This window comes from Pleurodeles waltl, chromosome 12 (assembly GCF_031143425.1).
Source record: "Pleurodeles waltl isolate 20211129_DDA chromosome 12, aPleWal1.hap1.20221129, whole genome shotgun sequence".
In the NCBI taxonomy this organism is placed as follows: Eukaryota; Metazoa; Chordata; class Amphibia; order Caudata; family Salamandridae; genus Pleurodeles; species Pleurodeles waltl.
The window spans coordinates 122,904,433-122,927,425 of NC_090451.1; the positions used below are offsets into that span (position 1 = coordinate 122,904,433).

Sequence of the window (22,993 nt, forward strand, 5' to 3'; positions counted from 1 at the left end):
GGGGGCCATGTAAACATTGAAGAGCGTGGGGCTGAGCGATGATCCTTGGGGGACGCCACAGATGATTCTGGAGGCTTCTGACAGGAACGGTGGGAGCCGGACTCTCTGGGTTCTGCCTGCGAGAAATGACGAGATCCGGTCGAGTGCCTTGTCGTGGATTCCAGTGTTGTGGAGGCGTGTGCGGAGAGTATGATGGCATACCGTGTCGAAGGCTGCGGACAGGTCCAGGAGGATGAGTGCTGCTGTTTCTCCTTCGTCGAGCATGGTCCTGATGTCGTCTGTGGCAGCAATAAGTGTGGTCTCTGTGCTGTGGGTTTTGCGGAATCCGGATTGGGAGGTGTTGAGCACCTTGCTGTCTTCCAAGAACCGGGATAGTTGGCTGTTCACGTTTTTTTTTCGATGACCTTGGCTGGGAAGGGGAAGAGGGAGATTGGCCGGTAGTTCTTGGGGTCGTCTGGGTCTGCCTTTGGTTTCTTCAGCAGGACGTTGACTTCTGCGTGCTCCTATCTTTCTGGGAAGGTGGCTGACTCGAAGGAGCTGTTGATGGTGTTGCAGAGGTGGGGAGCAATGATGATGTTTGCTTTATTGAAGATGTTGTGTGGGCAGGGGTCCGATGGTGATACGGAGTGGATGGAGGCCATGGTGTTGGTGGTGTCTTCTATGTTGACGGGGGTCCAGGTGTGGAGGAGGTGGGTGTTGCTTTGGGCGTGGGGTCCGTGGGTGTTTGTAGTCAGCTGGTGGGTCTGGGGGTTGAAGCTGTTGTGGATTTCTTCTATCTTTCAACGGAAGTGGGTTGCAAGTGAGTTGCAGAACTCCTGTGATGGCGGGGGTTCGTTGGAGCAGGTTCTGGGAGTGGAGAGCTCTTTGATGATGCCGAAGAGCTCTTTACTGTTGTGAGCGTTGGTGTCAATGCGGTTTTTGAAGTGGGACATTTTAGTGATGCGGACCAGTTGGTGGTGTTTGCGTATGGCATCTTTGAAAGCAATGTGGTTGGAGTTGGTAGGTTCAAGGTGCCAGGTTTTTTCCATTCTGCGACATAGCCGTTTGGATTCCTGTATGGCTGGGGTGAACCAGCTGTCCTTGATTCTGTGGAGGGTGTTTGGGGGTTCTTTGAGCGGTACGAGGGTGTTGCCGCAGTGTTCTATCCAGCGATGCAGGTTGGTGGTGGCTGTGTTGAGGTCCTGGGTCCCAGGGGGTGGGGCCCGGGCGAGGGTGGAAATCAGCTGATCCGTTGATATTTTGCTCCATTTGCTTCGGGGGGGTTGTGTGCGGTGGTTGTGAGTGACTTGCCATAAAGTAGCATAGAGGGTTAATATGCCTGCTGCAAAGAACAGAAATATATTTTATGTGGATAGCTTAGAGTGATAGTAACGCCAGCCTTTACCAGCACATTAAAACAAATGAATGCATGTAAAAGGGGGCTACGGAGAGATGAGAGTCACATTTGTGGGTGCTAGTGAGTGAATCCGAGGAGATGGTCATGGGGGGGGATGCCAAAAAGGACTGCCGCACAGGGCACCACCAGCGATAAACCGACTCTGAATTTATTGTGCATGTGTGCTTGATGTAAACTGCTTTGTCAGCATACACTGGGACAAATAGTGCTATAAAAGAATAAAAATTAAAAAAAATTCCATTTATATCAATATTTGCGTAATTAGTCATACAGGCGGTTAAATCTTGCATTTTTACAGTGCTAGCAGATCTCTTACATTTGGAGCTCAAAAAAGTTAAAAACTTGCTTCTAAATCCTAGCTTCTCTTAGGTACTTGCGAAGAGATAACATGGTGTGTCCCGTTGTTTTCTTCCATTGCTTCGGTGCCTAGGTGTTCAACTCCATTAACTTCCATCCAGTATTAAACTCAAACAAAAAGAGGGCTAATAGCGCTTTTAGTCGGCCTTTGTTTATGCCCTGCTGAAGGAGTTAATAAGAAAGCCCACTTACAAGCTGCTGCACTGAACGTTTTCAAACGCTTAGAAAACGGGGACCACATCACCCAAGTCTGTGTTGCACCCTCAGTCCCACCCTTACTCTTCAATTATCAAGGGGCTGCAGAGGATGTTCCCCCTGCGCTAAACTCTCAAGCAAAACCCCAAACTACCGCCATCACGTTTAACAGCGACTGCTCCTGTGCAGCTATCTGGCACTTCACAAGGAATAAAGCCGACCTAAACCTAACATACTCTTTTGCCCAGCGAGTGCCAAAATAATTACACTTGGAAATGTACTATACAGGTGTAACTGTTATTTGGACAGATTAAAAAATATGGGCAATCTACTTCAACATGGATGGTTTAAGGGGAAAATAAGGAGGAGCAGAGGAAGGGCCATGCAAACCTACAAAAAACCTACAGAAGTGTAAGGTAAGCAAGAACAATAAATAAGTCAAGTAAAATAAGTAAGGTAGGTATGTAAGGTAAGTAAGTTATGTAAGTAAATAAGTAAGGGAAGTAAAGTAAATAAGTAAAGTATAACTTTTGTAAAGCACGCAATAGCCAAGGCGTCTTAGTGCGAATTAGCTTTAGGGTGTCATAGTGTCCCTGGTGGGGCAAAAGCCCAGGGTCTTTTGTCTTTGGAGGTGTGGGAGTGCAGGAGGTCCAAGGTCCACGGTGGTGGTGGTGGAGAGGAGGAGCAGGGTACCTGGAGAGAGGTTTAGGGTCTCTGAGGGTGAATGTTCTCAGGAATGAGACCTGTGCAAGGTTCCTCGGTATGCAGGATGCATAAAGGTCGGGATGCAAGACCTCTAGAGGTACGTGGTTCCTGTAGGAAGGGAACTTGAGAATCCCTGGGGTGTGGAAGGTGCAGGGTCCCTGAGAGATGGACTTCCTCTGAAGCTGCTGAATGTGCAGGGTCCCTGTTGGTGACAGAGGTGTTGGGTGTCTATATATAAGAGAGGTACAGGGTCCATGAGGTGGGGAAGTGTAGTGTCTCTGAAGATAGGGGTTGAGGAGGTAAGCACGGGCGTGCGGGGTCCCTGGGATAGGAACTGTAGGGTCCCTGGAGGCAGAACTGGTGCATAATCCCCAGCCGTGGGGGAGTCATGCTTAGTCTCTGTGGATGGCTGGTGTGCAGGATGCCATACGGTAGGAGTGATGCCCTGTCCCTGTGGGTGAGAACTTGCAGCCTTTCTTTAAGTGGGGGAGAGGCAGGGTGCTGGGAGGCGAGTGGTGTCTCTAGAGGTGAGAAGGTGCAGTGTCTCTGGACTGGAGGTTGTAAGCGTCCAGGGACCTTTGAGATGAGACCTTCACCTTGAGGTATGCAGTGTCGGATCATCTATTGCTCAGTAAACGCTCACTTCTGGGTGTTTCATCATCGGACCAGAATCTGGGTATCGGCTTCACTCTGGCCACATCCGCATCACACACCATTCTCGCCTCAAGCCCCTGATTCCTGTCACCTACGTTTATCACAAATTGCCTTAACTTTTACAACCTCATAATTTAGCTTCTTCCGCTAGTAGCACCTGCACGTCAAACTGAAATTCTGTGAAACAACCCCCCTCCACGGGTCTCCTCACTCCTAACCTTTACTTGACCACAATAAAGCGCTTCGTCAGGGTGCTAAACGCTATGTAAATGCAATTACAACAATACAATACACCTTGCTCTCCGTCTTGAAGCCATCAGATTATTTGGTGCTCCCAGTTACTGCCGTTGTATTGAATGCAGTGCAAGAATGATTTGCATATCACAACACTGCGAGGTTTCGGGCTGGTTGCCGCAGGTGTTTCTCTATTTTGCTCTCTGCGGATGTTCCTTCTCTCCCCATCCCAGTATTCAAAGCCCTGCACCCAACATATGTCTTTCAAAGGCACTCTCTACTTTCACCCCCTCACGTCCCGGTTTAAGCACGACTTGCATGTTCTTCTCTTTCTGTATTTCCATCCTCCTGTTTTGAAATGTGTGCCGTTCTGCATGGATATATGTTTACGGTAGTAAAACAACACGAATTAGGAGGCAATACATTAGTGGTAAAATGGCGTTAGAGCTTTTCCTAAAATGTAACCCTTGGCCCGTACGGGGATCGAACCCGCGACCTGGGCGTTATTAGCACCACGCTCTAACCAACTGAGCTAACCGGCCAATGCGTGACCCCACAAAATGTTCACTTAAGTACGTGAGACACGGCTCAACACTTCCCTCTGTTCAGTAGTTTACAGTTGATAAGTATACATTCATAAGCTTAACTGTGCCAAGAAGTTCAATTGCCTTGTCTACTACTCAAAAGCAGCGTGGAAGTCTGCTAGGGTCACCACTAAACACCAAACAATGCTGCTACCAAACCTGCAAGGACACAGACATACTCACCCACATTCTCTCATCAAAAAGAGGATTCTTTTTTTGTTTACATTCTTGATGATTTAGCATCATGTCGATGTCTCCAAAAATGACATCATGTGACCTTTGCCCCGTTTAGCTCATCACTGGCAATATCATCACCGTCATTCAGGAGGGGACTGTCGCCTGACCTCCCAAAACATTTTCCAGGCTATAGTCACTACTAACGTACATGTCTGGAAGCAGTTAATCTGGTTTATTGTGAAAAGGCACTACATCATCCCACTGATAAACAAATGCTATTAGTGTAATAAGAGGCAAGTCACTTACCATCTAGACCTAAACATGGGCTCGATTCTTACTGCAAATGAAGGAACATTATAGTCCATCAAATGAAATACAAGAGATTTTTGTACAGTGTACACCCTCAACTCACATACTTGATGAAGTCTTTTGATGCGATAATGAAAAAAAGGGGTTCAGTGAAATAAAATATTTGCCTAAAATCACAATATTTGGTCAAGCCAGAAGCCATGACTGATCCCAAGATCTGTTTCACATGACATAATTCAGCCATTAAATGGATAGATCTCCTTTTTAACAATAATGATTTATGCTTTCTTTTAATTCTTGACTTGTGAGGGAGAGCATGAATCAGACAAAAGCCATATGAATACCTGGCTCGTTTTGAGCTTGAGATTCCAAGAGGACCTTGAGCAGAGCCAGGCCTCTGGTTCGAAACTTCAGTGGCTCACCCAACCCCTGCAGACCACAGGCTTGCTTCCATCTAATTCTTCTGCACTCTGCAGAAGAGAGAAGAAATGTAATTTATATGCTATCCTTCCATGAAGCTCAGCAGTCTGGTCTGATATGGCAAGACGGTACTTACTGAACATTTGAAAGGGCTCAACTGGTGCTGAAATTGGAAAACATTTACTCCGGGAACCCATAACTTAGCAGTTATGGTCAGGCAAAGGAAAGGAGATAGTCACGAGGGGCGGAGTTTGAAAAGCAGAGTCTGACAGTCAACGTATACATCTACTAAAAAACTTCTGCTACAAAGAGACTGGAAACAAGGACATATGTGAAAGTATAGCTGTTCTGCATTACTTAATTGGTCACAGAGAGGCTGCATTTTAAAACATCTTGCAGGGTTAAGACGCATGCTATAGCAATCACTGTGTGCCCAGCAGTTCTGAGAGCATTATAATAGTAGTAAGATATCTTGCAATCTTGGGAGAATTCTTTGTTTTATCCAGTCAATGTTTTGACTCATAGAGTAGCATAGAAGGTTAATGTGGCTGCTTCCAAGCACATTATGTAACATGCAGATCACAGATTTTTTTTAATTTTTGTTACATTTAGATAGGTAAGTGGGCTACTGCTTGAGCACTGAGGTAATTTTGGTACTTCCTGTTCAAACGTTGCAAGCCTTCTAATCTAGCACTGTGTTCTATTTACCAGGATTGACTTGAGTTTAAATCCTTATTGGGTTTTTACCCACAATATGTTATTCTAACATTGCAAAGAAGAGTTTCTTTGGGAAATACTAAAGACTTATTAGTATAAACAACCACAATCACAGTGTTTCTCCTGACTGTCACTCTTAACATAAAATGTCTACAAGTATTGGTGATATGTGATTCCTAAACCTCATAAGCAATAACCCTCACTGCTTTAGCCTGTACAATGAATTATACAGCTGTATAATTTATGCAGGGCCGGCTTTAGGGCGGTGCGGCCGCACCACATGCTGACCTGGATTGGGGGCGCTGACCTCAAGGGGCACTGTGTTTAGCAATGACTTATGAAACTTGTCATTTAAAACCACCTTCTGAAAAGTTCCTTGTGTTAGGGTCTCAAGGCGCTGGGGTGGGGGAGCTACTGGTCATTTAAACAATGTCTTGAGGCGTTTTCTGAACGTCAAGAGGTCTTCAGTCTGGCGAAGATGGAGTGGTAGGGAGTTCCAGGTCTTGGCGGCTAGGTAAGAGAAGGATGTTCCTCCGGCGGTGGTGCGGAGGATGCGGGGGACGGAGGCGAGGACGAGGCTGGCGGAACGAAGATTGCGGGTGGGAGTGTGGAAGGTGAGTCTGTCATTTAGGTAGGCTGGACCTGTGTCGTGGAGGGCCTTGTGTGCGTGGATGAGGAGCATGAAGGTGATCCTTTTCGATTTTGTTAGCCAGTGTAGATCTCTGAGGTGGGGGGAGATGTGGTTGCGGCGTGGGACGTCAAGAATGAGGCGGGCAGATGCGTTCTGGATTCTTTGCAGCTTTGTTTGGACTTTGGTTGTTGTTCCTGCATATGGGGCTGCTAACCAGGGCGTGGGTGACGGTTTCCCTGGTTTCGACGGGGATCCACATGAAGATCTTGCAGAGCATGCGGAGAGTGTTGTAGCAGGCAGAGGAGATGGCGTTGACCTGCTGAGTCATGCTGAGTGTGGGGTCCAAGATGAATCCCAGGTTGCGTGCGTGTGTGAGGGTGCGGATCCTAGGGAGGTGGGCCACCAGGAGTCGTTCCATGCTGAGGGGTTGGTGCCAAAGGTGAGGATTTCTGTTTTGTCTGTGTTTAACTTGAGGCGGCTTGATTCCATCCAGCTGGCGATGGTGTGAAGTCCGTTGTGGAGGTTGTTCTTTGCAGTTGTAGGGTCTTTTGTGAGGGAGAGGATGAGCTGAGTGTCGTCTGCGTAGAAAACCATGCTGATGTGGTGGATTTGTGCGATGTTGGCGAGGGGGGCCATGTAAACATTGAAGAGCGTGGGGCTGAGCGATGATCCTTGGGGGACGCCACAGATGATTCTGGAGGCTTCTGACAGGAACGGTGGGAGCCGGACTCTCTGGGTTCTGCCTGCGAGAAATGACGAGATCCGGTCGAGTGCCTTGTCGTGGATTCCAGTGTTGTGGAGGCGTGTGCGGAGAGTATGATGGCATACCGTGTCGAAGGCTGCGGACAGGTCCAGGAGGATGAGTGCTGCTGTTTCTCCTTCGTCGAGCATGGTCCTGATGTCGTCTGTGGCAGCAATAAGTGTGGTCTCTGTGCTGTGGGTTTTGCGGAATCCGGATTGGGAGGTGTTGAGCACCTTGCTGTCTTCCAAGAACCGGGATAGTTGGCTGTTCACGTTTTTTTTTCGATGACCTTGGCTGGGAAGGGGAAGAGGGAGATTGGCCGGTAGTTCTTGGGGTCGTCTGGGTCTGCCTTTGGTTTCTTCAGCAGGACGTTGACTTCTGCGTGCTCCTATCTTTCTGGGAAGGTGGCTGACTCGAAGGAGCTGTTGATGGTGTTGCAGAGGTGGGGAGCAATGATGATGTTTGCTTTATTGAAGATGTTGTGTGGGCAGGGGTCCGATGGTGATACGGAGTGGATGGAGGCCATGGTGTTGGTGGTGTCTTCTATGTTGACGGGGGTCCAGGTGTGGAGGAGGTGGGTGTTGCTTTGGGCGTGGGGTCCGTGGGTGTTTGTAGTCAGCTGGTGGGTCTGGGGGTTGAAGCTGTTGTGGATTTCTTCTATCTTTCAACGGAAGTGGGTTGCAAGTGAGTTGCAGAACTCCTGTGATGGCGGGGGTTCGTTGGAGCAGGTTCTGGGAGTGGAGAGCTCTTTGATGATGCCGAAGAGCTCTTTACTGTTGTGAGCGTTGGTGTCAATGCGGTTTTTGAAGTGGGACATTTTAGTGATGCGGACCAGTTGGTGGTGTTTGCGTATGGCATCTTTGAAAGCAATGTGGTTGGAGTTGGTAGGTTCAAGGTGCCAGGTTTTTTCCATTCTGCGACATAGCCGTTTGGATTCCTGTATGGCTGGGGTGAACCAGCTGTCCTTGATTCTGTGGAGGGTGTTTGGGGGTTCTTTGAGCGGTACGAGGGTGTTGCCGCAGTGTTCTATCCAGCGATGCAGGTTGGTGGTGGCTGTGTTGAGGTCCTGGGTCCCAGGGGGTGGGGCCCGGGCGAGGGTGGAAATCAGCTGATCCGTTGATATTTTGCTCCATTTGCTTCGGGGGGGTTGTGTGCGGTGGTTGTGAGTGACTTGCCATAAAGTAGCATAGAGGGTTAATATGCCTGCTGCAAAGAACAGAAATATATTTTATGTGGATAGCTTAGAGTGATAGTAACGCCAGCCTTTACCAGCACATTAAAACAAATGAATGCATGTAAAAGGGGGCTACGGAGAGATGAGAGTCACATTTGTGGGTGCTAGTGAGTGAATCCGAGGAGATGGTCATGGGGGGGGATGCCAAAAAGGACTGCCGCACAGGGCACCACCAGCGATAAACCGACTCTGAATTTATTGTGCATGTGTGCTTGATGTAAACTGCTTTGTCAGCATACACTGGGACAAATAGTGCTATAAAAGAATAAAAATTAAAAAAAATTCCATTTATATCAATATTTGCGTAATTAGTCATACAGGCGGTTAAATCTTGCATTTTTACAGTGCTAGCAGATCTCTTACATTTGGAGCTCAAAAAAGTTAAAAACTTGCTTCTAAATCCTAGCTTCTCTTAGGTACTTGCGAAGAGATAACATGGTGTGTCCCGTTGTTTTCTTCCATTGCTTCGGTGCCTAGGTGTTCAACTCCATTAACTTCCATCCAGTATTAAACTCAAACAAAAAGAGGGCTAATAGCGCTTTTAGTCGGCCGTTGTTTATGCCCTGCTGAAGGAGTTAATAAGAAAGCCCACTTACAAGCTGCTGCACTGAACGTTTTCAAACGCTTAGAAAACGGGGACCACATCACCCAAGTCTGTGTTGCACCCTCAGTCCCACCCTTACTCTTCAATTATCAAGGGGCTGCAGAGGATGTTCCCCCTGCGCTAAACTCTCAAGCAAAACCCCAAACTACCGCCATCACGTTTAACAGCGACTGCTCCTGTGCAGCTATCTGGCACTTCACAAGGAATAAAGCCGACCTAAACCTAACATACTCTTTTGCCCAGCGAGTGCCAAAATAATTACACTTGGAAATGTACTATACAGGTGTAACTGTTATTTGGACAGATTAAAAAATATGGGCAATCTACTTCAACATGGATGGTTTAAGGGGAAAATAAGGAGGAGCAGAGGAAGGGCCATGCAAACCTACAAAAAACCTACAGAAGTGTAAGGTAAGCAAGAACAATAAATAAGTCAAGTAAAATAAGTAAGGTAGGTATGTAAGGTAAGTAAGTTATGTAAGTAAATAAGTAAGGGAAGTAAAGTAAATAAGTAAAGTATAACTTTTGTAAAGCACGCAATAGCCAAGGCGTCTTAGTGCGAATTAGCTTTAGGGTGTCATAGTGTCCCTGGTGGGGCAAAAGCCCAGGGTCTTTTGTCTTTGGAGGTGTGGGAGTGCAGGAGGTCCAAGGTCCACGGTGGTGGTGGTGGAGAGGAGGAGCAGGGTACCTGGAGAGAGGTTTAGGGTCTCTGAGGGTGAATGTTCTCAGGAATGAGACCTGTGCAAGGTTCCTCGGTATGCAGGATGCATAAAGGTCGGGATGCAAGACCTCTAGAGGTACGTGGTTCCTGTAGGAAGGGAACTTGAGAATCCCTGGGGTGTGGAAGGTGCAGGGTCCCTGAGAGATGGACTTCCTCTGAAGCTGCTGAATGTGCAGGGTCCCTGTTGGTGACAGAGGTGTTGGGTGTCTATATATAAGAGAGGTACAGGGTCCATGAGGTGGGGAAGTGTGGTGTCTCTGAAGATAGGGGTTGAGGAGGTAAGCACGGGCGTGCGGGGTCCCTGGGATAGGAACTGTAGGGTCCCTGGAGGCAGAACTGGTGCATAATCCCCAGCCGTGGGGGAGTCATGCTTAGTCTCTGTGGATGGCTGGTGTGCAGGATGCCATACGGTAGGAGTGATGCCCTGTCCCTGTGGGTGAGAACTTGCAGCCTTTCTTTAAGTGGGGGAGAGGCAGGGTGCTGGGAGGCGAGTGGTGTCTCTAGAGGTGAGAAGGTGCAGTGTCTCTGGACTGGAGGTTGTAAGCGTCCAGGGACCTTTGAGATGAGACCTTCACCTTGAGGTATGCAGTGTCGGATCATCTATTGCTCAGTAAACGCTCACTTCTGGGTGTTTCATCATCGGACCAGAATCTGGGTATCGGCTTCACTCTGGCCACATCCGCATCACACACCATTCTCGCCTCAAGCCCCTGATTCCTGTCACCTATGTTTATCACAAATTGCCTTAACTTTTACAACCTCATAATTTAGCTTCTTCCGCTAGTAGCACCTGCACGTCAAACTGAAATTCTGTGAAAAAACCCCCCTCCACGGGTCTCCTCACTCCTAACCTTTACTTGACCACAATAAAGCGCTTCGTCAGGGTGCTAAACGCTATGTAAATGCAATTACAACAATACAATACACCTTGCTCTCCGTCTTGAAGCCATCAGATTATTTGGTGCTCCCAGTTACTGCCGATGTATTGAATGCAGTGCAAGAATGATTTGCATATCACAACACTGCGAGGTTTCGGGCTGGTTGCCGCAGGTGTTTCTCTATTTTGCTCTCTGCGGATGTTCCTTCTCTCCCCATCCCAGTATTCAAAGCCCTGCACCCAACATATGTCTTTCAAAGGCACTCTCTACTTTCACCCCCTCACGTCCCGGTTTAAGCACGACTTGCATGTTCTTCTCTTTCTGTATTTCCATCCTCCTGTTTTGAAATGTGTGCCGTTCTGCATGGATATATGTTTACGGTAGTAAAACAACACGAATTAGGAGGCCATACATTAGTGGTAAAATGGCGTTAGAGCTTTTCCTAAAATGTAACCCTTGGCCCGTACGGGGATCGAACCCGCGACCTTGGCGTTATTAGCACCACGCTCTAACCAACTGAGCTAACCGGCCAATGCGTAACCCTCCAAAATGTTCACTTAAGTACGTGAGACACGGCTCAACACTTCCCTCTGTTCAGTAGTTTACAGTTGATAAGTATACATTCATAAGCTTAACTGTGCCAAGAAGTTCAATTGCCTTGTCTACTACTCAAAAGCAGCGTGGAAGTCTGCTAGGGTCACCACTAAACACCAAACAATGCTGCTACCAAACCTGCAAGGACACAGACATACTCACCCACATTCTCTCATCAAAAAGAGGATTCTTTTTTTGTTTACATTCTTGATGATTTAGCATCATGTCGATGTCTCCAAAAATGACATCATGTGACCTTTGCCCCGTTTAGCTCATCACTGGCAATATCATCACCGTCAATCAGGAGGGGACTGTCGCCTGACCTCCCAAAACATTTTCCAGGCTATAGTCACTACTAACGTACATGTCTGGAAGCAGTTAATCTGGTTTATTGTGAAAAGGCACTACATCATCCCACTGATAAACAAATGCTATTAGTGTAATAAGAGGCAAGTCACTTACCATCTAGACCTAAACATGGGCTCGATTCTTACTGCAAATGAAGGAACATTATAGTCCATCAAATGAAATACAAGAGATTTTTGTACAGTGTACACCCTCAACTCACATACTTGATGAAGTCTTTTGATGCGATAATGAAAAAAAGGGGTTCAGTGAAATAAAATATTTGCCTAAAATCACAATATTTGGTCAAGCCAGAAGCCATGACTGATCCAAAGATCTGTTTCACATGACATAATTCAGCCATTAAATGGATAGCTCTCCTTTTTAACAATAATGATTTATGCTTTCTTTTAATTCTTGACTTGTGAGGGAGAGCATGAATCAGACAAAAGCCATATGAATACCTGGCTCGTTTTGAGCTTGAGATTCCAAGAGGACCTTGAGCAGAGCCAGGCCTCTGGTTCGAAACTTCAGTGGCTCACCCAACCCCTGCAGACCACAGGCTTGCTTCCATCTAATTCTTCTGCACTCTGCAGAAGAGAGAAGAAATGTAATTTATATGCTATCCTTCCATGAAGCTCAGCAGTCTGGTCTGATATGGCAAGACGGTACTTACTGAACATTTGAAAGGGCTCAACTGGTGCTGAAATTGGAAAACATTTACTCCGGGAACCCATAACTTAGCAGTTATGGTCAGGCAAAGGAAAGGAGATAGTCACGAGGGGCGGAGTTTGAAAAGCAGAGTCTGACAGTCAACGTATACATCTACTAAAAAACTTCTGCTACAAAGAGACTGGAAACAAGGACATATGTGAAAGTATAGCTGTTCTGCATTACTTAATTGGTCACAGAGAGGCTGCATTTTAAAACATCTTGCAGGGTTAAGACGCATGCTATAGCAATCACTGTGTGCCCAGCAGTTCTAAGAGCATTATAATAGTAGTAAGATATCTTGCAATCTTGGGAGAATTCTTTGTTTTATCCAGTCAATGTTTTGACTCATAGAGTAGCATAGAAGGTTAATGTGGCTGCTTCCAAGCACATTATGTAACATGCAGATCACAGATTTTTTTTTATTTTTGTTACATTTAGATAGGTAAGTGGGCTACTGCTTTGGGCACTGAGGTAATTTTGGTACTTCCTGTTCAAACGTTGCAAGCCTTCTAATCTAGCACTGTGTTCTATTTACCAGGATTCACTTGAGTTTAAATCCTTATTGGGTTTTTACCCACAATATGTTATTCTAACATTGCAAAGAAGAGTTTCTTTGGGAAGTACTAAAGACTTATTAGTATAAACAACCACAATCACAGTGTTTCTCCTGACTGTCACTCTTAACATAAAATGTCTACAAGTATTGGTGATATGTGATTCCTAAACCTCATAAGCAATAACCCTCACTGCTTTAGCCTGTACAATGAATTATACAGCTGTATAATTTATGCAGGGCCGGCTTTAGGGCGGTGCGGCCGCACCACATGCTGACCTGGATTGGGGGCGCTGACCTCAAGGGGCACTGTGTTTAGCAATGACTTATGAAACTTGTCATTTAAAACCACCTTCTGAAAAGTTCCTTGTGTTAGGGTCTCAAGGCGCTGGGGTGGGGGAGCTACTGGTCATTTAAACAATGTCTTGAGGCGTTTTCTGAACGTCAAGAGGTCTTCAGTCTGGCGAAGATGGAGTGGTAGGGAGTTCCAGGTCTTGGCGGCTAGGTAAGAGAAGGATGTTCCTCCGGCGGTGGTGCGGAGGATGCGGGGGACGGAGGCGAGGACGAGGCTGGCGGAACGAAGATTGCGGGTGGGAGTGTGGAAGGTGAGTCTGTCATTTAGGTAGGCTGGACCTGTGTCGTGGAGGGCCTTGTGTGCGTGGATGAGGAGCATGAAGGTGATCCTTTTCGATTTTGTTAGCCAGTGTAGATCTCTGAGGTGGGGGGAGATGTGGTTGCGGCGTGGGACGTCAAGAATGAGGCGGACAGATGCGTTCTGGATTCTTTGCAGCTTTGTTTGGACTTTGGTTGTTGTTCCTGCATATGGGGCTGCTAACCAGGGCGTGGGTGACGGTTTCCCTGGTTTCGACGGGGATCCACATGAAGATCTTGCAGAGCATGCGGAGAGTGTTGTAGCAGGCAGAGGAGATGGCGTTGACCTGCTGAGTCATGCTGAGTGTGGGGTCCAAGATGAATCCCAGGTTGCGTGCGTCTGTGAGGGTGCGGATCCTAGGGAGGTGGGCCACCAGGAGTCGTTCCATGCTGAGGGGTTGGTGCCAAAGGTGAGGATTTCTGTTTTGTCTGTGTTTAACTTGAGGCGGCTTGATTCCATCCAGCTGGCGATGGTGTGAAGTCCGTTGTGGAGGTTGTTCTTTGCAGTTGTAGGGTCTTTTGTGAGGGAGAGGATGAGCTGAGTGTCGTCTGCGTAGAAAACCATGCTGATGTGGTGGATTTGTGCGATGTTGGCGAGGGGGGCCATGTAAACATTGAAGAGCGTGGGGCTGAGCGATGATCCTTGGGGGACGCCACAGATGATTCTGGAGGCTTCTGACAGGAACGGTGGGAGCCGGACTCTCTGGGTTCTGCCTGCGAGAAATGACGAGATCCGGTCGAGTGCCTTGTCGTGGATTCCAGTGTTGTGGAGGCGTGTGCGGAGAGTATGATGGCATACCGTGTCGAAGGCTGCGGACAGGTCCAGGAGGATGAGTGCTGCTGTTTCTCCTTCGTCGAGCATGGTCCTGATGTCGTCTGTGGCAGCAATAAGTGTGGTCTCTGTGCTGTGGGTTTTGCGGAATCCGGATTGGGAGGTGTTGAGCACCTTGCTGTCTTCCAAGAACCGGGATAGTTGGCTGTTCACGTTTTTTTTTCGATGACCTTGGCTGGGAAGGGGAAGAGGGAGATTGGCCGGTAGTTCTTGGGGTCGTCTGGGTCTGCCTTTGGTTTCTTCAGCAGGACGTTGACTTCTGCGTGCTCCTATCTTTCTGGGAAGGTGGCTGACTCGAAGGAGCTGTTGATGGTGTTGCAGAGGTGGGGAGCAATGATGATGTTTGCTTTATTGAAGATGTTGTGTGGGCAGGGGTCCGATGGTGATACGGAGTGGATGGAGGCCATGGTGTTGGTGGTGTCTTCTATGTTGACGGGGGTCCAGGTGTGGAGGAGGTGGGTGTTGCTTTGGGCGTGGGGTCCGTGGGTGTTTGTAGTCAGCTGGTGGGTCTGGGGGTTGAAGCTGTTGTGGATTTCTTCTATCTTTCAACGGAAGTGGGTTGCAAGTGAGTTGCAGAACTCCTGTGATGGCGGGGGTTCGTTGGAGCAGGTTCTGGGAGTGGAGAGCTCTTTGATGATGCCGAAGAGCTCTTTACTGTTGTGAGCGTTGGTGTCAATGCGGTTTTTGAAGTGGGACATTTTAGTGATGCGGACCAGTTGGTGGTGTTTGCGTATGGCATCTTTGAAAGCAATGTGGTTGGAGTTGGTAGGTTCAAGGTGCCAGGTTTTTTCCATTCTGCGACATAGCCGTTTGGATTCCTGTATGGCTGGGGTGAACCAGCTGTCCTTGATTCTGTGGAGGGTGTTTGGGGGTTCTTTGAGCGGTACGAGGGTGTTGCCGCAGTGTTCTATCCAGCGATGCAGGTTGGTGGTGGCTGTGTTGAGGTCCTGGGTCCCAGGGGGTGGGGCCCGGGCGAGGGTGGAAATCAGCTGATCCGTTGATATTTTGCTCCATTTGCTTCGGGGGGGTTGTGTGCGGTGGTTGTGAGTGACTTGCCATAAAGTAGCATAGAGGGTTAATATGCCTGCTGCAAAGAACAGAAATATATTTTATGTGGATAGCTTAGAGTGATAGTAACGCCAGCCTTTACCAGCACATTAAAACAAATGAATGCATGTAAAAGGGGGCTACGGAGAGATGAGAGTCACATTTGTGGGTGCTAGTGAGTGAATCCGAGGAGATGGTCATGGGGGGGGATGCCAAAAAGGACTGCCGCACAGGGCACCACCAGCGATAAACCGACTCTGAATTTATTGTGCATGTGTGCTTGATGTAAACTGCTTTGTCAGCATACACTGGGACAAATAGTGCTATAAAAGAATAAAAATTAAAAAAAATTCCATTTATATCAATATTTGCGTAATTAGTCATACAGGCGGTTAAATCTTGCATTTTTACAGTGCTAGCAGATCTCTTACATTTGGAGCTCAAAAAAGTTAAAAACTTGCTTCTAAATCCTAGCTTCTCTTAGGTACTTGCGAAGAGATAACATGGTGTGTCCCGTTGTTTTCTTCCATTGCTTCGGTGCCTAGGTGTTCAACTCCATTAACTTCCATCCAGTATTAAACTCAAACAAAAAGAGGGCTAATAGCGCTTTTAGTCGGCCTTTGTTTATGCCCTGCTGAAGGAGTTAATAAGAAAGCCCACTTACAAGCTGCTGCACTGAACGTTTTCAAACGCTTAGAAAACGGGGACCACATCACCCAAGTCTGTGTTGCACCCTCAGTCCCACCCTTACTCTTCAATTATCAAGGGGCTGCAGAGGATGTTCCCCCTGCGCTAAACTCTCAAGCAAAACCCCAAACTACCGCCATCACGTTTAACAGCGACTGCTCCTGTGCAGCTATCTGGCACTTCACAAGGAATAAAGCCGACCTAAACCTAACATACTCTTTTGCCCAGCGAGTGCCAAAATAATTACACTTGGAAATGTACTATACAGGTGTAACTGTTATTTGGACAGATTAAAAAATATGGGCAATCTACTTCAACATGGATGGTTTAAGGGGAAAATAAGGAGGAGCAGAGGAAGGGCCATGCAAACCTACAAAAAACCTACAGAAGTGTAAGGTAAGCAAGAACAATAAATAAGTCAAGTAAAATAAGTAAGGTAGGTATGTAAGGTAAGTAAGTTATGTAAGTAAATAAGTAAGGGAAGTAAAGTAAATAAGTAAAGTATAACTTTTGTAAAGCACGCAATAGCCAAGGCGTCTTAGTGCGAATTAGCTTTAGGGTGTCATAGTGTCCCTGGTGGGGCAAAAGCCCAGGGTCTTTTGTCTTTGGAGGTGTGGGAGTGCAGGAGGTCCAAGGTCCACGGTGGTGGTGGTGGAGAGGAGGAGCAGGGTACCTGGAGAGAGGTTTAGGGTCTCTGAGGGTGAATGTTCTCAGGAATGAGACCTGTGCAAGGTTCCTCGGTATGCAGGATGCATAAAGGTCGGGATGCAAGACCTCTAGAGGTACGTGGTTCCTGTAGGAAGGGAACTTGAGAATCCCTGGGGTGTGGAAGGTGCAGGGTCCCTGAGAGATGGACTTCCTCTGAAGCTGCTGAATGTGCAGGGTCCCTGTTGGTGACAGAGGTGTTGGGTGTCTATATATAAGAGAGGTACAGGGTCCATGAGGTGGGGAAGTGTAGTGTCTCTGAAGATAGGGGTTGAGGAGGTAAGCACGGGCGTGCGGGGTCCCTGGGATAGGAACTGTAGGGTCCCTGGAGGCAGAACTGGTGCATAATCCCCAGCCGTGGGGGAGTCATGCTTAGTCTCTGTGGATGGCTGGTGTGCAGGATGCCATACGGTAGGAGTGATGCCCTGTCCCTGTGGGTGAGAACTTGCAGCCTTTCTTTAAGTGGGGGAGAGGCAGGGTGCTGGGAGGCGAGTGGTGTCTCTAGAGGTGAGAAGGTGCAGTGTCTCTGGACTGGAGGTTGTAAGCGTCCAGGGACCTTTGAGATGAGACCTTCACCTTGAGGTATGCAGTGTCGGATCATCTATTGCTCAGTAAACGCTCACTTCTGGGTGTTTCATCATCGGACCAGAATCTGGGTATCGGCTTCACTCTGGCCACATCCGCATCACACACCATTCTCGCCTCAAGCCCCTGATTCCTGTCACCTACGTTTATCACAAATTGCCTTAACTTTTACAACCTCATAATTTAGCTTCTTCCGCTAGTAGCACCTGCACGTCAAACTGAAATTCTGTGAAACAACCCCCCTCCACGGGTCTCCTCACTCCTAACCTTTACTTGACCACAATAAAGCGCTTCGTCAGGGTGCTAAACGCTATGTAAATGCAATTACAACAATACAATACACCTTGCTCTCCGTCTTGAAGCCATCAGATTATTTGGTGCTCCCAGTTACTGCCGTTGTATTGAATGCAGTGCAAGAATGATTTGCATATCACAACACTGCGAGGTTTCGGGCTGGTTGCCGCAGGTGTTTCTCTATTTTGCTCTCTGCGGATGTTCCTTCTCTCCCCATCCCAGTATTCAAAGCCCTGCACCCAACATATGTCTTTCAAAGGCACTCTCTACTTTCACCCCCTCACGTCCCGGTTTAAGCACGACTTGCATGTTCTTCTCTTTCTGTATTTCCATCCTCCTGTTTTGAAATGTGTGCCGTTCTGCATGGATATATGTTTACGGTAGTAAAACAACACGAATTAGGAGGCAATACATTAGTGGTAAAATGGCGTTAGAGCTTTTCCTAAAATGTAACCCTTGGCCCGTACGGGGATCGAACCCGCGACCTTGGCGTTATTGGCACCAAGCTCTAACCAACTGAGCTAACCGGCCAATGCGTAACCCCACAAAATGTTCACTTAAGTACGTGAGACACGGCTCAACACTTCCCTCTGTTCAGTAGTTTACAGTTGATAAGTATACATTCATAAGCTTAACTGTGCCAAGAAGTTCAATTGCCTTGTCTACTACTCAAAAGCAGCGTGGAAGTCTGCTAGGGTCACCACTAAACACCAAACAATGCTGCTACCAAACCTGCAAGGACACAGACATACTCACCCACATTCTCTCATCAAAAAGAGGATTCTTTTTTTGTTTACATTCTTGATGATTTAGCATCATGTCGATGTCTCCAAAAATGACATCATGTGACCTTTGCCCCGTTTAGCTCATCACTGGCAATATCATCACCGTCATTCAGGAGGGGACTGTCGCCTGACCTCCCAAAACATTTTCCAGGCTATAGTCACTACTAACGTACATGTCTGGAAGCAGTTAATCTGGTTTATTGTGAAAAGGCACTACATCATCCCACTGATAAACAAATGCTATTAGTGTAATAAGAGGCAAGTCACTTACCATCTAGACCTAAACATGGGCTCGATTCTTACTGCAAATGAAGGAACATTATAGTCCATCAAATGAAATACAAGAGATTTTTGTACAGTGTACACCCTCAACTCACATACTTGATGAAGTCTTTTGATGCGATAATGAAAAAAAGGGGTTCAGTGAAATAAAATATTTGCCTAAAATCACAATATTTGGTCAAGCCAGAAGCCATGACTGATCCCAAGATCTGTTTCACATGACATAATTCAGCCATTAAATGGATAGATCTCCTTTTTAACAATAATGATTTATGCTTTCTTTTAATTCTTGACTTGTGAGGGAGAGCATGAATCAGACAAAAGCCATATGAATACCTGGCTCGTTTTGAGCTTGAGATTCCAAGAGGACCTTGAGCAGAGCCAGGCCTCTGGTTCGAAACTTCAGTGGCTCACCCAACCCCTGCAGACCACAGGCTTGCTTCCATCTAATTCTTCTGCACTCTGCAGAAGAGAGAAGAAATGTAATTTATATGCTATCCTTCCATGAAGCTCAGCAGTCTGGTCTGATATGGCAAGACGGTACTTACTGAACATTTGAAAGGGCTCAACTGGTGCTGAAATTGGAAAACATTTACTCCGGGAACCCATAACTTAGCAGTTATGGTCAGGCAAAGGAAAGGAGATAGTCACGAGGGGCGGAGTTTGAAAAGCAGAGTCTGACAGTCAACGTATACATCTACTAAAAAACTTCTGCTACAAAGAGACTGGAAACAAGGACATATGTGAAAGTATAGCTGTTCTGCATTACTTAATTGGTCACAGAGAGGCTGCATTTTAAAACATCTTGCAGGGTTAAGACGCATGCTATAGCAATCACTGTGTGCCCAGCAGTTCTGAGAGCATTATAATAGTAGTAAGATATCTTGCAATCTTGGGAGAATTCTTTGTTTTATCCAGTCAATGTTTTGACTCATAGAGTAGCATAGAAGGTTAATGTGGCTGCTTCCAAGCACATTATGTAACATGCAGATCACAGATTTTTTTTAATTTTTGTTACATTTAGATAGGTAAGTGGGCTACTGCTTGAGCACTGAGGTAATTTTGGTACTTCCTGTTCAAACGTTGCAAGCCTTCTAATCTAGCACTGTGTTCTATTTACCAGGATTGACTTGAGTTTAAATCCTTATTGGGTTTTTACCCACAATATGTTATTCTAACATTGCAAAGAAGAGTTTCTTTGGGAAATACTAAAGACTTATTAGTATAAACAACCACAATCACAGTGTTTCTCCTGACTGTCACTCTTAACATAAAATGTCTACAAGTATTGGTGATATGTGATTCCTAAACCTCATAAGCAATAACCCTCACTGCTTTAGCATGTACAATGAATTATACAGCTGTATAATTTATGCAGGGCCGGCTTTAGGGCGGTGCGGCCGCACCACATGCTGACCTGGATTGGGGGCGCTGACCTCAAGGGGCACTGTGTTTAGCAATGACTTATGAAACTTGTCATTTAAAACCACCTTCTGAAAAGTTCCTTGTGTTAGGGTCTCAAGGCGCTGGGGTGGGGGAGCTACTGGTCATTTAAACAATGTCTTGAGGCGTTTTCTGAACGTCAAGAGGTCTTCAGTCTGGCGAAGATGGAGTGGTAGGGAGTTCCAGGTCTTGGCGGCTAGGTAAGAGAAGGATGTTCCTCCGGCGGTGGTGCGGAGGATGCGGGGGACGGAGGCGAGGACGAGGCTGGCGGAACGAAGATTGCGGGTGGGAGTGTGGAAGGTGAGTCTGTCATTTAGGTAGGCTGGACCTGTGTCGTGGAGGGCCTTGTGTGCGTGGATGAGGAGCATGAAGGTGATCCTTTTCGATTTTGTTAGCCAGTGTAGATCTCTGAGGTGGGGGGAGATGTGGTTGCGGCGTGGGACGTCAAGAATGAGGCGGGCAGATGCGTTCTGGATTCTTTGCAGCTTTGTTTGGACTTTGGTTGTTGTTCCTGCATATGGGGCTGCTAACCAGGGCGTGGGTGACGGTTTCCCTGGTTTCGACGGGGATCCACATGAAGATCTTGCAGAGCATGCGGAGAGTGTTGTAGCAGGCAGAGGAGATGGCGTTGACCTGCTGAGTCATGCTGAGTGTGGGGTCCAAGATGAATCCCAGGTTGCGTGCGTGTGTGAGGGTGCGGATCCTAGGGAGGTGGGCCACCAGGAGTCGTTCCATGCTGAGGGGTTGGTGCCAAAGGTGAGGATTTCTGTTTTGTCTGTGTTTAACTTGAGGCGGCTTGATTCCATCCAGCTGGCGATGGTGTGAAGTCCGTTGTGGAGGTTGTTCTTTGCAGTTGTAGGGTCTTTTGTGAGGGAGAGGATGAGCTGAGTGTCGTCTGCGTAGAAAACCATGCTGATGTGGTGGATTTGTGCGATGTTGGCGAGGGGGGCCATGTAAACATTGAAGAGCGTGGGGCTGAGCGATGATCCTTGGGGGACGCCACAGATGATTCTGGAGGCTTCTGACAGGAACGGTGGGAGCCGGACTCTCTGGGTTCTGCCTGCGAGAAATGACGAGATCCGGTCGAGTGCCTTGTCGTGGATTCCAGTGTTGTGGAGGCGTGTGCGGAGAGTATGATGGCATACCGTGTCGAAGGCTGCGGACAGGTCCAGGAGGATGAGTGCTGCTGTTTCTCCTTCGTCGAGCATGGTCCTGATGTCGTCTGTGGCAGCAATAAGTGTGGTCTCTGTGCTGTGGGTTTTGCGGAATCCGGATTGGGAGGTGTTGAGCACCTTGCTGTCTTCCAAGAACCGGGATAGTTGGCTGTTCACGTTTTTTTTTCGATGACCTTGGCTGGGAAGGGGAAGAGGGAGATTGGCCGGTAGTTCTTGGGGTCGTCTGGGTCTGCCTTTGGTTTCTTCAGCAGGACGTTGACTTCTGCGTGCTCCTATCTTTCTGGGAAGGTGGCTGACTCGAAGGAGCTGTTGATGGTGTTGCAGAGGTGGGGAGCAATGATGATGTTTGCTTTATTGAAGATGTTGTGTGGGCAGGGGTCCGATGGTGATACGGAGTGGATGGAGGCCATGGTGTTGGTGGTGTCTTCTATGTTGACGGGGGTCCAGGTGTGGAGGAGGTGGGTGTTGCTTTGGGCGTGGGGTCCGTGGGTGTTTGTAGTCAGCTGGTGGGTCTGGGGGTTGAAGCTGTTGTGGATTTCTTCTATCTTTCAACGGAAGTGGGTTGCAAGTGAGTTGCAGAACTCCTGTGATGGCGGGGGTTCGTTGGAGCAGGTTCTGGGAGTGGAGAGCTCTTTGATGATGCCGAAGAGCTCTTTACTGTTGTGAGCGTTGGTGTCAATGCGGTTTTTGAAGTGGGACATTTTAGTGATGCGGACCAGTTGGTGGTGTTTGCGTATGGCATCTTTGAAAGCAATGTGGTTGGAGTTGGTAGGTTCAAGGTGCCAGGTTTTTTCCATTCTGCGACATAGCCGTTTGGATTCCTGTATGGCTGGGGTGAACCAGCTGTCCTTGATTCTGTGGAGGGTGTTTGGGGGTTCTTTGAGCGGTACGAGGGTGTTGCCGCAGTGTTCTATCCAGCGATGCAGGTTGGTGGTGGCTGTGTTGAGGTCCTGGGTCCCAGGGGGTGGGGCCCGGGCGAGGGTGGAAATCAGCTGATCCGTTGATATTTTGCTCCATTTGCTTCGGGGGGGTTGTGTGCGGTGGTTGTGAGTGACTTGCCATAAAGTAGCATAGAGGGTTAATATGCCTGCTGCAAAGAACAGAAATATATTTTATGTGGATAGCTTAGAGTGATAGTAACGCCAGCCTTTACCAGCACATTAAAACAAATGAATGCATGTAAAAGGGGGCTACGGAGAGATGAGAGTCACATTTGTGGGTGCTAGTGAGTGAATCCGAGGAGATGGTCATGGGGGGGGATGCCAAAAAGGACTGCCGCACAGGGCACCACCAGCGATAAACCGACTCTGAATTTATTGTGCATGTGTGCTTGATGTAAACTGCTTTGTCAGCATACACTGGGACAAATAGTGCTATAAAAGAATAAAAATTAAAAAAAATTCCATTTATATCAATATTTGCGTAATTAGTCATACAGGCGGTTAAATCTTGCATTTTTACAGTGCTAGCAGATCTCTTACATTTGGAGCTCAAAAAAGTTAAAAACTTGCTTCTAAATCCTAGCTTCTCTTAGGTACTTGCGAAGAGATAACATGGTGTGTCCCGTTGTTTTCTTCCATTGCTTCGGTGCCTAGGTGTTCAACTCCATTAACTTCCATCCAGTATTAAACTCAAACAAAAAGAGGGCTAATAGCGCTTTTAGTCGGCCGTTGTTTATGCCCTGCTGAAGGAGTTAATAAGAAAGCCCACTTACAAGCTGCTGCACTGAACGTTTTCAAACGC

The 22,993-nt window shown here is 47.4% G+C and overlaps 3 non-coding genes across 3 annotated transcripts; all 3 read right to left on the bottom strand.

Moving 5' to 3' along the window:
* Window positions 1-4,009: 4,009 nt before the first annotated feature.
* Window positions 4,010-4,083, bottom strand: TRNAI-AAU (transfer RNA isoleucine (anticodon AAU)). Its single transcript has one exon. It is a non-coding gene; the product is annotated as a tRNA-Ile (tRNA).
* Window positions 4,084-11,015: 6,932 nt separating this feature from the next.
* TRNAI-AAU (transfer RNA isoleucine (anticodon AAU)) lies at window positions 11,016-11,089 on the bottom strand. Its single transcript has one exon. It is a non-coding gene; the product is annotated as a tRNA-Ile (tRNA).
* Window positions 11,090-18,022: 6,933 nt separating this feature from the next.
* On the bottom strand, window positions 18,023-18,096 carry TRNAI-AAU (transfer RNA isoleucine (anticodon AAU)). Its single transcript has one exon. It is a non-coding gene; the product is annotated as a tRNA-Ile (tRNA).
* Window positions 18,097-22,993: the final 4,897 nt, after the last annotated feature.